The sequence below is a fragment of the Humulus lupulus genome, chromosome 3, assembly GCF_963169125.1.
Source record: "Humulus lupulus chromosome 3, drHumLupu1.1, whole genome shotgun sequence".
Lineage (NCBI taxonomy): Eukaryota > Viridiplantae > Streptophyta > Magnoliopsida > Rosales > Cannabaceae > Humulus > Humulus lupulus.
Genome location: NC_084795.1, coordinates 165,368,297 through 165,382,622, shown reverse-complemented (window position 1 = coordinate 165,382,622; position 14,326 = coordinate 165,368,297).

The following is a 14,326-nucleotide window of genomic DNA, read 5'->3' as shown; positions in this document are numbered from 1 at the left end:
TAAAGCAAGGCGAGAATGAAAGTCTGAAGGACTACATCCATAGGTTCAGTATAGAAGCAACAAAGGTGGGAGGTTTAACAAAAGCGGAGCACAAGATGGCTATTACCGTCGGAGTTCATCCAGGAAGCAAGTTGTGGGGTAGCATGCTCAAAAGAGAAGTTTCAAATTTGGATGACTTCGAGAGAGAGCACAGAACTACATACGTGTGGAAGAGGGCCATAAGAACTTCTATGTTGAAGAAAGCAAACCCTCCTCCAGCTGCCCTCCTACCAATACGACTGGAGATTCCATATAGAAGGGGGCGTCGCGCTAGAGGGGCTGCTGAACGAGTTTGAGATTGAACGAAGACCCTCTAGCCATGAAAGTCCCGACTCGGGGGGAGGTCACCTCAAAAATTGCAAAAAGGGTCTCAAAAGTAGACACTTGCAAAAGGAGTCTCAAAAGTAGACGCTTGCAAAAAGTGTAACACCCTGGATAGCCAAGACCGTTACACTGTGTGTTTATAAAGTGCCAGACTTGCTAATCAAGTCATTTAAATAAAATCATGTCATTGAAACTATAAAGGAACTAGGGTTAAAAGCGTTTTGGTCTCAAAAGCCACATTTTCATTAAAAAGTATCATCTGTTACATGGGATCCCAAAAATATTAAGCTCAAAGACCGTTTACAAAAGACACAAGGTTTATGTACAACAACCGGCCATACTAAGGCAAAATAAGCAGTTAGGTGATCCCTGTCCTGGTCCACTCCTCGACCGTGGTGGTCGAACCGCTGGCTATGTACATTTCACCTCAGAGCTCTCCACCTCAGGCTTGGTCCAGCTTGCTCTTGCCTTTACCTGCACCAGGTAGCACCCGTGAGCCAAGGCCCAGGAAGAAAACACAATAACAACAAAGCATAAGCAATTAACATACAAGTCAAAATCCCACATTTCATTACATAATATCAACCATATCATCAATCAGTATAATCAAGTATTCCACATACTAGGCATGTCAATTCATATCATTTATAGTTCACAAATGATAACTAGGGCTAGCGCCCTCAGGCTGCTCCCTCCGTTATCCCATTGTCCTTGGCTACCAGTGGCCACTCCGCGCTCTGCGCGCTAAAACCATGTACGGCACTCTTAGACCGCTTTTACATGTCCCATGGCGTAATACCAACATTGACACGATACAACTCTCGGGAGCACTTAGTCCCATCACAATCATACAACCGGGTGCAGTTTTCTTACCTTTCAATTCACTAGTTTCCGATGCCACAAAGCCACGAGCACGGTCCTCTACCCCGAGCCTCTCCAAAGACCAAATCACATCACAAATGAAACATCCTTTGTCACTAATCAATCCAAAATTACTTCCCGGAACCAATCCCACACTCTCGGAATTCCCCAAATCCCTAAAACAATGCACCGAAGACATCCCCTGAACCCCCGGAGCAAAGGCTCAAAATTGCAAAATTCCATGTCCTGAAAATGGCCTGGCGCCGCGGTGCTGCCCTATAGGGCCGCGGCGCCCAGCAAGTCAGATAGCTTGCCCTGCCCAAAAATAGCCTCGCGCCGCAGCACTCCTTCGCGAACCCAGATTTCTGGGTTTCCCCTTACGTTTTTCCCGAACCCAAATCACTCCAAATCACCCCCAAACTCATACCTAAGCCCCAAAACCAACTCAGAACCCCAAATAAACCATTCAACAACCTATAAACATCATGATCTAGCTCAGTTATACAACCATTCACAGAATTCACACTTAAATTTCAGACTCAAACACTTAAACCAAATCTTGAGAAAAGCCTAAACCAAACCTCTAGATTCTTAAATCATAACAGCTACGAGATTGCAAACATGTTTAATACCCTTACCTCAATCAGAAATTCAACTTGAGCTTCCTCCAATCCAAGCTTTAAACTGAATTTCCCCTTGACAAACCAGCTGAATTTTCATGCAAAACAAGCCATGGCTATCTTTCAATTCCTTCCAAAATCAAATTCAGAACTTAACAAAACAGGGACCAAATCCTTACCTCAGTATAAACCTTGATATGTGCTTAATTCCACACCCTTAAGCCCTTTACTAGCCCCAAAGAACACAGCTTAACTCCTCTTCCACTTTGCCTTCTAGGTTCCCAATTCTCCATTTCCTTCTTGATTTCTCTAGCCTTCCAAACCTTAATTTCATTTACACTTAGCATAAAAGAATCGTGTATATCCTTTTCCCTCAGCCAAAACCATCTATACCACTGCCAAAAGACTACTTTATCCCTCCACTAATATCCCTTCCTAACTAAACCTCAAGGCATACTTGTCCTTTTACTAGTTTTACAAATCTACCACTTCTCCAACAAAACCTGTTACTCTCTATGGTTACTAACAGCTACACAAGTTACCAAATCACCAGTTACCATTATCTAGTTTCTAGGACCGTCTCGGCACGTGCATCACATTGATACCACCACACCCACGCGGTACAAATCACATAGCATAGTTATCACATAACATAATACACATAGTCATATAACACGCTTTAAATCATAGTCGTGCATCTTAATCATTAAAATCACACATAATTCCCATTATGCCCTCCAGGCACACCAATCAAGGCCCTTAAGCCTTATTAGTGAATTTGGGTCGTTACAAAAAGGGTCTCAAAAGTAGATGCCTGCAAAAAGGGTCTCCAAAGTAGACGCTTGCAAAAAGGGTCTACAAAGTAGACGCTTGCAAAAAGGGTCTCAAAAGTAGAAGCTTGCAAAAAGGGACTCAAAAGTAGATGCCTGCAAAAAGGGTCTCCAAAGTAGACGCTTGCAAAAAGGGTCTCATAAGTAGATGCCCACAAAAAGGGTCTCCCAAGTAGATGCTTGCAAAAAGGGTCTCAAAAGTAGACGCTAGCAAAAAGGGTCTCAAAGAAGACGCTTGCAAAAATAGTACTATGCCTAATGACGAGAAGGACGCTTCTCACAAAAAAATAATAAGCGCGCACAAAAGTATGCAAAAGGATAACCAGAACCCAAGGGGTCAATATATCCTTATAGATACAATCAAGGTGCACCAAAGAGAGACCTACTGAACCCCCTTTTGTGTGGGTTCCAAAGGACCTCGAGCATGATAAATACAAATATATATATCTATGATAAAAAGTGAGAGAAGAGTCTACAAGAATGCCTAAAGGCCTCCCTATAGACTGGGGGGCAAGTGTGGATGCCAAAAATCCACCAGAAAGAAAAAATCTCTAAGTCCATGGTTGGAATACAAGTTGTGGATGCTCAAATTCCACCAAGGGAAAACATGGAGGTCGACCCTCATTAGCTTCAGGAAATCTGAGCCACCCGATACTTTTCCCTCAGCCCGTGTCTCAAAGGAAGCCTTGATGAAGATGCACCAAGAGATCCGAGGGGTCACGCGAGGCCCAGCCTCGTTCCTCCGCGCGCACCCACGCGAGGCCTCGCTTCGCTCTCAGCACGCCCACGCGAGGCCCCGCCTTGCTCTCCGCGCGCGCCCACGTGAGGCCCCGCCTCGCTCTCCGCGCGTGCCCACGCGAGGCTCAGCCTCACACCACCGTGCACTAGCCATACCCGGGCCCGCGAGGCCATCGCCTCACACTCCCACTAGTGCCTCGCACACCCCGGTGTCTCGCGAGCCTCGTCAACTTGCACCCCTACATGGGTCGCGCGTGCCCCAAGCGCCTCGCACGCCTACATGGGTCTCACACCCTACTAATGCCTTACACACCCAGGCGCCTCACGAGGTCGTGTTATCACGGACGCGCATCACGCCTCGTGCCTCACTGATGCATGCGGCTCCTCGCGGGTACATGTAGCACCTCGCGCCCATGTTGCCTTGTAGGTGCATATGTCGCCTCATGCCTCACGAGTGCATACAGCGCCAGGACCTTCTTATGTCCATGGGAAACGTTGAGCCTCACCTCTGAGCATCCATGAAAGAGTCCATGGACTCACCTCCCCATGTCTGTGCGAGATCTCACTAGCCTCGTTGCATGCACCTCCCACCTCGTTGAAAAGGCCCTACACCACTTGCTGATGTTGGGGCCACCAACGAGGTGCACTCTTTCCAGCCAGCCAATCGGGACCTCTTACGAAGTACAAAGTCTGGAACTCCATGAATATGTGCAAAGGGAGGACTAACTCATAGATAGGAGAAATACCTCGAGAAGATTTGGTATCGGGTTAGAATATGGAAGCCCAACCAAGTACGTCGTTTAAGGTAGCCCACAAGAGACAAGAAGTACGAACAAGCTACCTCTAGATAGGTACGTACCTGCCTGCAAGGATCAAGGCACACACCAGACAACCTCTGACACTCGTACTCAATAGGTAGTGGAGACATCCCCACATATTCTGACCATGTACCGGAGCCGACACCACTACCCCGGAACCACTCTCCTGCTAGTGTACTCATGTTCCATCTGGTCCCCTAGACCACCATGTATCAGGGGCCATTAGAGCCCCCTATAAAATGAACCCCAATTCCACATTGTGGGGGGTTTGAAAATTCATTGTATGCAGAGGCTATTGAGAAATAAACAGAGGCTTGCTCCATTGTTGATCTGTTTTTACTTGTCCTTAAAGTTTATCCTAAGTTCTTATATAAACATCACCTAACTTACGTTGGAATTTTCCGATCTAATTTCGTTGATGAGATTTCACTGTCAACAATTAGTTTCTTGCAGTTATTGATATTTGTAAGACCACTGAATTTTGGAGAAAGTATATTTATTATATCAGTGGGATTGATATTATGACTGTTGACGTGGTTTTTCACCAACAATGAATTGTGTGAATAACTAGGATGGATTAGTGCTTAATGGTAAGCTGTAATAAGAAAATGATAATACTCAAGGATGCTGGCAATGAATTATCAAGAGAAGAAAAGTCATCACTCCTTTTTACGTGGTTCGGAGGTTAAAATCCCCCTAGTCCACGAGTCAATATTATTATTGTTTCTCTTTTCTTGCTATTTTTACAGAGTATTTGCTTTACAAGAAGAATTTAACCCTTCGCACTACCCAGGGTCTTGGTATTTATAGGAGAATGATCTCTGAGTAGGCATTGGGGTCATCCTGTGATCTCTTTATCCCTCACGTCATCTCTATGACACTGATGATTAATATCTAAACCTTACACTGAAGTGTGGTCTAATCAGTAGGTAAAAATGGATAATGGGCCGCATGGCCTAAATCAGGTGTGGGATGTCTGATCACGCACGTTTATATTGCGTATCCGGGAATTCAGGACTAAAACAGACACGGGATGTATGTTATATGCACGTTTATATTGTGTGGTTGACTTTATAAAGATCCTAGGATATTTCAGGCCTCTGATGTACCACGAGCTTAATGTAGTGCTAGCTCGTGTATTTTGATGCCATGTTGACAATGGTTCCAAGTGATAAACAGCTAAACGATTTTCCAGCTCGAGCTATTTATTTAGGGGATCGTACCAAATTTCTCTGGATGAACGGTGAACATGTGGCACCTTGGTTATGGCTCTTTATTAGTTCGCTTCTCCCGAGCTACCTCAACAAGGTACGTGCTGATACTCAGGGCGTACATTTGTCCCCCAAGCCCCTGCCCGTGATCTATGACGTCACTTTTGTCATTCACAGTGGGGGCTTTTAAACTTCCTTTTCGATTATCCAGACCTTGTGCGTTACTTGAGTATCGGACACGTCGAACGCCATGATTGGCGTCTGTTCGGGTTTCGAGGATCGTATTAAATGGCCTGGCCACCTTTTTGCTGCCGTTTCATCTTTCGAGTTATGACCCTCGTATCTCGCATTAATTTAAGTGGACGGTCCTCATTTCCTTATGCCTCTTACGTATAAATAAGGTTGGTAGTTTTCAGTACTTATCACCCTTCATTCGAAATTTTCCTTTATTTTCTCTCTTTCAAAATTTAAAAAGCTCTTCTTCTTCTTCTTCTTCTTCTTCTTCTTCTTCTTCTTCTTCTTCTTCTTCTTCTTCTTCTTCTTCTTCTTCTTCTTCTTCTTCTTCTTCTTCTGCTTATAATCCCAGAAATCCCCATATTCTTGCCACAAGAACCTTTCAGAAGTCTAGCCTTAAGGAATCTTCCAGGACTCCTACTTTTACACTGTCAGCAACCTTCGTTTGGAAAATATATTGTAAGTTTCCTACTCATTGTATGTTTTGATTTCCCTTTTTCTTTGTTATGCAAACCTACATCTCACAGTCGTAAACAGTAGATTGTTTCTGACTGGCTTTTGGAGTATAAGTTCTGATTCCAGGCATATTGAGTAGACCCAAAACATGTCTAGGATTGTGATGTTCACAACTAGGTAATTTCTGGGTAAAATTCTGGGTAATTTTAGGAAATACCCATTCGGGATATGGAAGATGAGAGGTTTTTAGGGTGTAAAATCGGGTAGCTTAGGGGTCACGCTTCCTATGTGGTTTTTCTCTCAAAACCTCTCTTCCAAGGCAAGTAATAATTTGACCCTCATGACACAAGGATCCCTGAATATCAGGGATCCGTTGGAAAGTTGGGCGCGTGGCCTCACACCGCGGGCTGAGATTACCCCAGCTTGTGCATGAAAAACCCTTGTTCTTCTCGCCTTGTTTGTCCTTTCGTAGCTTTTGGGTCGCTTACTAAGTTTTTCATCGTTCTTGTTCGCTAGGCGATCAGATGGGGCCCAAAAGGAATGTGTCTAAGAAAAGTGCGGCCGACTCGTCGTCCCAGCAATCCAGCAGAGGGAAGGAGGTCGTGGCGGGGTCTCACATCCCCCAGTTCGGTCCCACGGTGGAGAAGGAGATCGAGGTGGGACCTGATTCTTTCTTTGAGGTGAAAAGGATAGCCTTGAAGATCACGACCCAAGGGAGGGTCAATAAGATAATGTTGTCCCATAACATCGAGGTTGGGGTCGGCGTCCTTATTGCCCGACCTCCCTTGGAGGGTGAGAGGAGCTGCGCACCCCTCGATGAAAACTTCGCGGCCTGGAGCGATGAGCATCTCAGGGCCGAGGCCTTCCTCCCCCTAGATCAGTACTTTGCCGACTTTCTCAATTACGTGAAGTTGGCACCATTTCAACTTCCTCTGAATTCCTATCTTCTGCTGGCGAGGCTGAGGTATCTTTTTCTGAAGCACGAGTGGGAGGTCCCTACCCCGGCAGACATCCTCTACTTCTTTTGCCTTAAGGCCAGCCCGGATCAAAGGGGATGAGGCGATGGGTTCTACTACCTAACCCACTTCCCGAACTCATCCGCAGTAATCGAACTTCCCAGCCATCCCAACGACTTCAAAGATCTATTCTTTATGTCGAATGGGTTTCGCAACTGCGAGTACTATTACTTCAACCATCCTCGTAAGCTTTCTTTCTATCTTTAGCTCGTGTAATTTTTATTACCTTTTTCTTTCTGTCTTTTCATGTGTATATTGACCAGAGCATCATCATGCAGCCATTTTTGCAAGGACGACAAGATCCGTGACCCTTGGGGGTCAATATGATACCCTAGCGGGGCTCCCACCCAGTGAAAAGGACTTCCGCCAGCTCGTGTCTGATGACACGATGTTGGCGTGTAAGTTAACCTCTGCAGGCCAAACTCTGGCCCTGAGGAGGACTCGGGCCAATCATCCAGTAGCCTGCATGTTGGCACCTATTCCCAAGTAGGAAGAGGAGGCCGAGGTGCCACTCGTGCGGAAGAGACAAGCTCTGAAGGCTGCTCGGGACCCCGATTTGGACCGAGCTCAGTCAGGGGCAGCAACCGGCCCCTCCGGCCAAGGTAACCCATACCCCTTTCGGGACCTAGATAGGGTAGCCGCAGACCTTAGGCTAGTTAGGTTTAATCCAAACCAGCTCGTGCACTGTAACGACCCAAAATTCGCTAATAAGGCTTAAGGGCCTTGATTAGTGTGCCTGGAGGGCATAATGGGAATTATGTGTGACTTTGATGAGTAAATGAATGATTATGATTTAAAGCATGTTATATGACTATTTGAATATTTGAGATGCATGACTATGTGTGTTAGTATGCATGTAGGCCCTTATTAGGTTTGAAGGGCATAATTTTAATTTTGGCCATTATGGGCATAACTGTATTGATATATGTGATAATTGTCGATACCACATTCTTATGTGGATATATCTGTGATCTGTGACTCGAGACGACCCTAGTGAGCAGATTAGCGAAAAAGGCATGGCAAGGATTTATACCCGGCTCGGGGTGAGCCTAGGGGTATAAATGGGAATTCAGTGAGTATATTGGGGTCTATTTTGACATCGAGGAATATTACTGGTGATTAATTAGGTATCAGGAATTAAGCGGTAAATATTAGAGACACTCGAGGAGTTAGCGGGAATTGGGGTGAAATGACTAAAATGCCCCTAAGTGGATTAAAGGGTTTAGAATTAATAGGGAGGGCATTAAGGTCATTTGTCTTTTTAAAGATGGGTATCACTAAGGCTTTATGTTAGTGGAAGTTGTAGAAAAGTATAGAAGTCTGAAAGAGAGAGAAGAAGGAAAAGAAAGAAAAGAGGAAGGGAGAAAATAGAGAGTTTCCTAAGGTCGGTTTATGCTTTCCTCATCAATTTCTTGAGTATTTTTTGGAGCAAAGCTCAGGGAGGAGCTAAGTTAGGCTAAGCATCAAGAATCCTAAGCTAGGCTTGGAGAATTGGTAGAGGTTTAGCAAGAACACCCTAACACTTGAGGTAAGGCTTTGTAGTTTCTTCAATTTCTGGTTTTGATTTTTGAACTATGGTGTATAAGCTGAGTTTGATGGGAACTTTAGGGAATTCAGGCCAAAGGTTGAGGAAGAGCAAGCTAAGGAGGTGTAGAGGTTGTATTGAAATCAAAATCCCATTAAAGGTGTGAATTCTAAGCTTCTAACTCTGATGTTTTGACTGGTTTCTGCTGAGTTTCTGAGCTTAGGGTCAGCTATGGTGAATTTTGAGATTAGGGATTCATGTGGTTGGGTTTTGAGTATTTGGGGTGCTTGGGATGAGTGGAGTATGTTCATAAGGTTTTTTTTGAGTTTGGTGAAGGTTTGGAGAAGTTTTGGTTGAGTTTGGTTCAAGGAAATCGCAGGAAGGGAAATTTGGAAGTTGCCTATCTGTGACTAGCGCTACAGCGCTAGCCTTTGGGTGTTGTAGCGCTAGGCCAATCTTCCTGGGGGATTCTGCTTCTATTTGTAGCGCTATAGCGCCCTCCTAAGAGCGTTGTAGCACTACCCTATTTTCAGAAGGGGAATTTAGGGTTGTTTGCAAGGGTTTTTGACCAAGGGTTTGGGGTTTGATTCCACCACCTTGTTTGGTGGAACTAGGACTTCCCAGAGGCTAGGTTTTGGACTTGAGATTTGATGATGAATTTGGCCTATGGTTGTGTTTAGGTGAGCGCTAAGGCTCGAGAGGGATCGTGCTCAAGGAGTCGAGTGATCTAAGCTAGCGAATCAAAAGGTAAGAAAACTGCACCCGGTTATATATTTGTGATGGGACTAAGTGCTCCCGATATTTGTATTATGTCAATGATGGTATCATGCTATGGGACATGTGTTAGCGGCCTAAGAGTGCCATACACAACATTTGCGCACAGAGCGCGGCTTGGCCACTGGTAGCCGAGGACAGCTTAATATTCACTGAGCTCGGTTTAAGCGGGCCGGAGTCAGTGGGATAACGGAAGGAGCGACCTGAGGGCGCTAGCCCTAGTTATCATTTGTGAACTGATATATGATATGATTTGATATGTTTGGTATGTGGAATACTTGAAAATACTGAATGTTTATATGGTTGAGAATATATGATGCAATATGAGATATTGATTTGTTTGTTGATTGCTTATGCTCTGTTGTTAAGTTTTCTTGCTGGGCCTTGGCTCACGGGTGCTACGTTGTAACGACCCAAATTCGCTAATAAGGCTTAAGGGCCTTGATTAGCGTGCCAGGAGGGCATGATGGGATTTATGTGTGATTTTAATGATTTAAATGCATGGTTGTGATTTAAAGCATGTTATATGACTATTTGTTTATCTGAGATGCATGACTATGTAAGTTAGTGTGCATGTAGGCCCGGATCGTGTTAGAAGGGCATAATTATAATTTTGGCCATGATTGGGCGTAACTGTATTGTTATGTGTTGATTGTTGAGGCCACAGTGGTATGTGGATGTATCTGTGCTTTGTGACTCGAGGCGATCCCAGTGAGCAGGCTAGCGGAAAGTGTTGACAGGAATTTATACCCAGCTCGGGGCGAGCCTGGGGGTATGAACAGGAATTCAGAGAAATGGATTGAGATTTACTTTGATGAAGGGGGATAATTATTTGGTGATTTATCAGGTATTGGGAAGCAACGGGAAATATTAGAGACACTTGAGGATTAGCGGGAATTGGGTGAATGACTAAAATGGCCCTACTTGAACAAAAGGATTTAGAATTTATAGGGAGGGCGTTTTGGTCATTTGGCTTTTGGAGATAGGTTTTTATAAGGCTTTATAGAGAGAGGGAATGCTGAAAGAAAAAGAAAAGAGAGAAGAAGGAAAGAAAGAAAAGAGAGAAAACAGGGGGGGTTTTCCCAAGGAACGGTTTGTGCGTTCTTGCACCGTTCCTTTCCGTTTTTCTTGGGGAAAAGCTCGGTGGAGAGCTAGGATAGGCTGAGCATCAAGGATCTTGGGTTAGACTTGAAGATTTGGCAAGAACACATCAATGTTTGAGGTAAGTTTTAGAGATTTTCGGTTTTAAGGGTTTTGATGGTTTGAGCTGGATTGATGGGAATCTCAGGGGATTTCTGGGCAAGCTTTGAGGGAGAGCAAGCTAAGGAGGCCTAGGGTTGAATCAAGGTCGAAATTTGCAGCAATGGTAAGATTTCTAAGACTCTATCTTTGTGGTTTGCATGAATTTCTGGTTTAGGGTTGTTCATGGTAGATTTTGAGGTTTGGGATAAATGATCTTGGGATTTGAGGATTTGGAATGCTTGGGATGAATGGAGAGTGTTCATAAGCTTGATTTTGAGTTTGGTAAAGATTTGGGGAAGTTTGGTTTGAGATTGGGTGAAAGAAATCGCAGAAATGCGATTTTTGGTTTTGGCTGCCTGCAACTAGCACTACAGCGCTAGTCTTTGGGCGCTGTAGCGCTAGGCCTTCTTTATGGGGAGGTGCTGATTCTGCTTGTAGCGCTATAGCGCTCTCTTCTGAGCACTGTAGCGCTACACTGCGCCCAGAATGGGGTTTTTGGGCTATTTGTGAGGGATTTTGACCTAGGGTTTGGGGTTCGACTCCGCCACCTTGTTTTGTGGATCTAGGACTTCCCGGGGGGCTCGGGATTGGTCCCGAGGCTAGGTTTTCGGACTTGGGGTTCGGTGTTGACTTTGACCTATGTTTGTGCCTAGGTGTGCGCTAAGGCTCGAGTGGGATCGTGCTCAAGGAGTCAGGTGATTTTAACTATCGAATTGTCAGGTAAGAAAACTATAACACCCGTAGGATAGGGTGTGGGCCCATAGTGTGATTGCCGAGCACGGCCCTATATTGCATGATGAGATGATTGCCGGGCATGGCCCTATATTGCATTACATGTTAGGGTGTAGACTTACATGTATTGATAATTGTATGAATGCTGTTTGATTTATGCTATGTATGATCATAATGAAATGAACGGCAAGGGTCGAGTGCGGCGTGGGCCGGGTACGGCAGCGGAGCCGGAAGTAACACTAAGCACATGGGATGCTTATGGTCAGGGCAGGGCCCGGGACCCAGGGGATACGTGTGATATCCCTGCGGTGAGAACCGATACCCCAGGGCTTCGGTAAGGCTTCTGGGGCGGCATGGCCGTATTTGCTTAGTCTAATGGTTGACTTGTTTGCATGTGGATTATCTGTTATGATGAACTGTATAAATTGCATATGTTATGTTCTGCATGAGTTTTCTTGCTGGGCTTCGGCTCACGGGTGCTCTGTGTTGCAGGTAAGGGCAATGACTGAGTCAACCAACCATGAGTACGGAGAGCGTGAAGCGACGCGTACATGTTTGGCCTGCCCGACTGCTTTGGTTGGGGGTTTATTTGAAAATGGCTGTAATAATCTATGATTTTAGAACTGATCATCTGTAAACTTATTTCAAGATGTAAATAGCTTTCAAACATTATTTTGGGATCCCAAATGTTTATTACTTGAAGTTTTTATTGAAACAACGCATTTTTAAAGATTACAGCCTTAACTTTTAATTAGTCACACTTTTGTTTCAAAACCTCGGTTAGCGAGTTCATTGCACACTATTTTGTCTTAAAACTCACTTAGTAACGGCTCTAAGGAAGTAGGGCGTTACATACGTGGTGCAGGTAAAGGCAAAGGCAAACTGGACCAACCCTGAGATAGAGAGCTGCAAGGTTGAATGTACATAGCCAGCTGTTCGATCGCCATGATCGAGGAGTGGATCAGGACAGGGATTGCCTAACTGTCTGTTTTGCCTTAATATGGCTTGTTATTGTATCTAAACCTTTTGACTTTTGTAAACGGTCTTCAAACTTAATATTTTTGGGATCCCGTGAAAACAGGGAATGTTTCTTAATGAAAATGTAGCTTTTGAGACCAAAACATTTTAACCCTAGTTCCTTTATAGTTCCACTAGCACGTTTTTTATTGAATGACTTGATTAGCAAGTCTAGCACTTTATAAACACACAGTGTAGCAGTCCTGGCTATCCAGGGCGTTACATGCACCGCCATCAAAATGACCCAGACCGAGACATAACCTTGCTCCAATGCGTAGATCAATTAGTGCTGCATCATGACATGGGTCGTCCTAGGGGTACTGTAGTAGTGGACAACACTTTGTCTTTTAGGTCAGTCTTTTTTGAGGAGTATGGGACCAACCTTAGGTCGTGGCCCTCCCTTCTCGAGGGTATAGTCGCTCCTAGACTTAGGCAATATGTGGAGGAATCCAGTCCTAAGGTAGAGCCTGACCCAGAACCTCCCCTAATCCAAGAAGTAGTTGATTTAGACTCTCCTTCCCCTATAGCAGCTCCGAGGCCGGAGGTCGTGGAAATAGACTCTTCCTCTAGCTCGGAGGGTAGGATTTTTGCTACTTCGTATGTATTTTTTTTTTTTTTTTGAAGAACATACATGCATTCTTAACGCATTTCCCATTCTTTTTCAGGCGAGGAGATGGCACAGAGAGGGGAACCTGACATCCGCTTGATGTTCCAAGAAGGGAGGTCCAGTAAGGGCCCCCTTGTCAAGAGGCTTCGGCCTACTTCAAAGAAAACGCCGCCCCCAGCTGTGACTACCTCCCAATCCCCGGCTAAGGGGAAATGCTCGGGCTCAGGAGCTCTGCCCGCCGCAGCCCCGGGGAAAAAAGGTCTGACTAGCCCCTTCCTCGCCTTCCTCCACCTCTTGCTCGGGAACCGGTAGCATCGGTTGATCCTCAAGCTCCAGTGATCCCTGTCGCCACTGTTCGCATCCCCATCAAGCCCCAGGATTTGGAGCTGATTCTAGACACTTTTCGAGGGACCGTCTACGAGACGGAGAACTACTCGGTGGAACATTTTTACAAGGCCAGGCCCCACAACCTGAGGGCGATTGAGGAGAGGAGCCCGGAGAATGTCACGGAGCCTGCCTTGGGGATGAACCTCACAGTAAGCATTTTCTCTGACCATTCTTTTATTATATGTATTTTATTTTTCTAGTATGTGCCTAACTGTTTCTTTTCTTTTTTTAGGCGGTCTTGGCTCAACACCGTAGCATATCTCAGGCCAGGTCCAGGAATGAAGAACTCAAGGCTGAGCTGACTGCGGCCCAAGCTGCTCTCGCCACCTCTCAACAGAGCGAACAGAGCATCAAGGCTGCTTTGGCAGCGGCCCATGCGAGTGAATAGGCAGCAAAGGCCGCTTTAACCACTGCCCGAGAAGGCGAGCAGGTGGCGAAGGCGGCCTCGGTAGCCCTTCAGGCCGAGCTCAAGGGGGCCAAGGCAATACTGCTGGAGGTCAAGGTGGCCATTCTGGAGGAGAAGAAGGCACGACATCCTCCATGGAGAGTATGTTGTACCACTGCTAGGCCTTCAATCAGGACGACAACTTCTCCTTCATGGCCTCCGACGCATGGGGGCACTACCTCGAGAAGTTCAAAGTTTGGTTGCAATAGGAGTTGCAGGCGTCGACTGAGACCGTGGAGACTTCTGCTGTGGGCGAGCAGGAGACTGAGGAGGTGACGTCCTCAGAGCGGCCTGGGGGAGCCTAGGATTTTTTGTATTTTTACTTTTATTTACTTTTGTTTGTAAATACTGAGCACGAGGTTATTCTCCTCGAGACAATTTATATATATTAATTTTAGTTATTTCAAGTTTTACTTGTTCTTCAATCTTTTTCTCATATTTTATGATGTG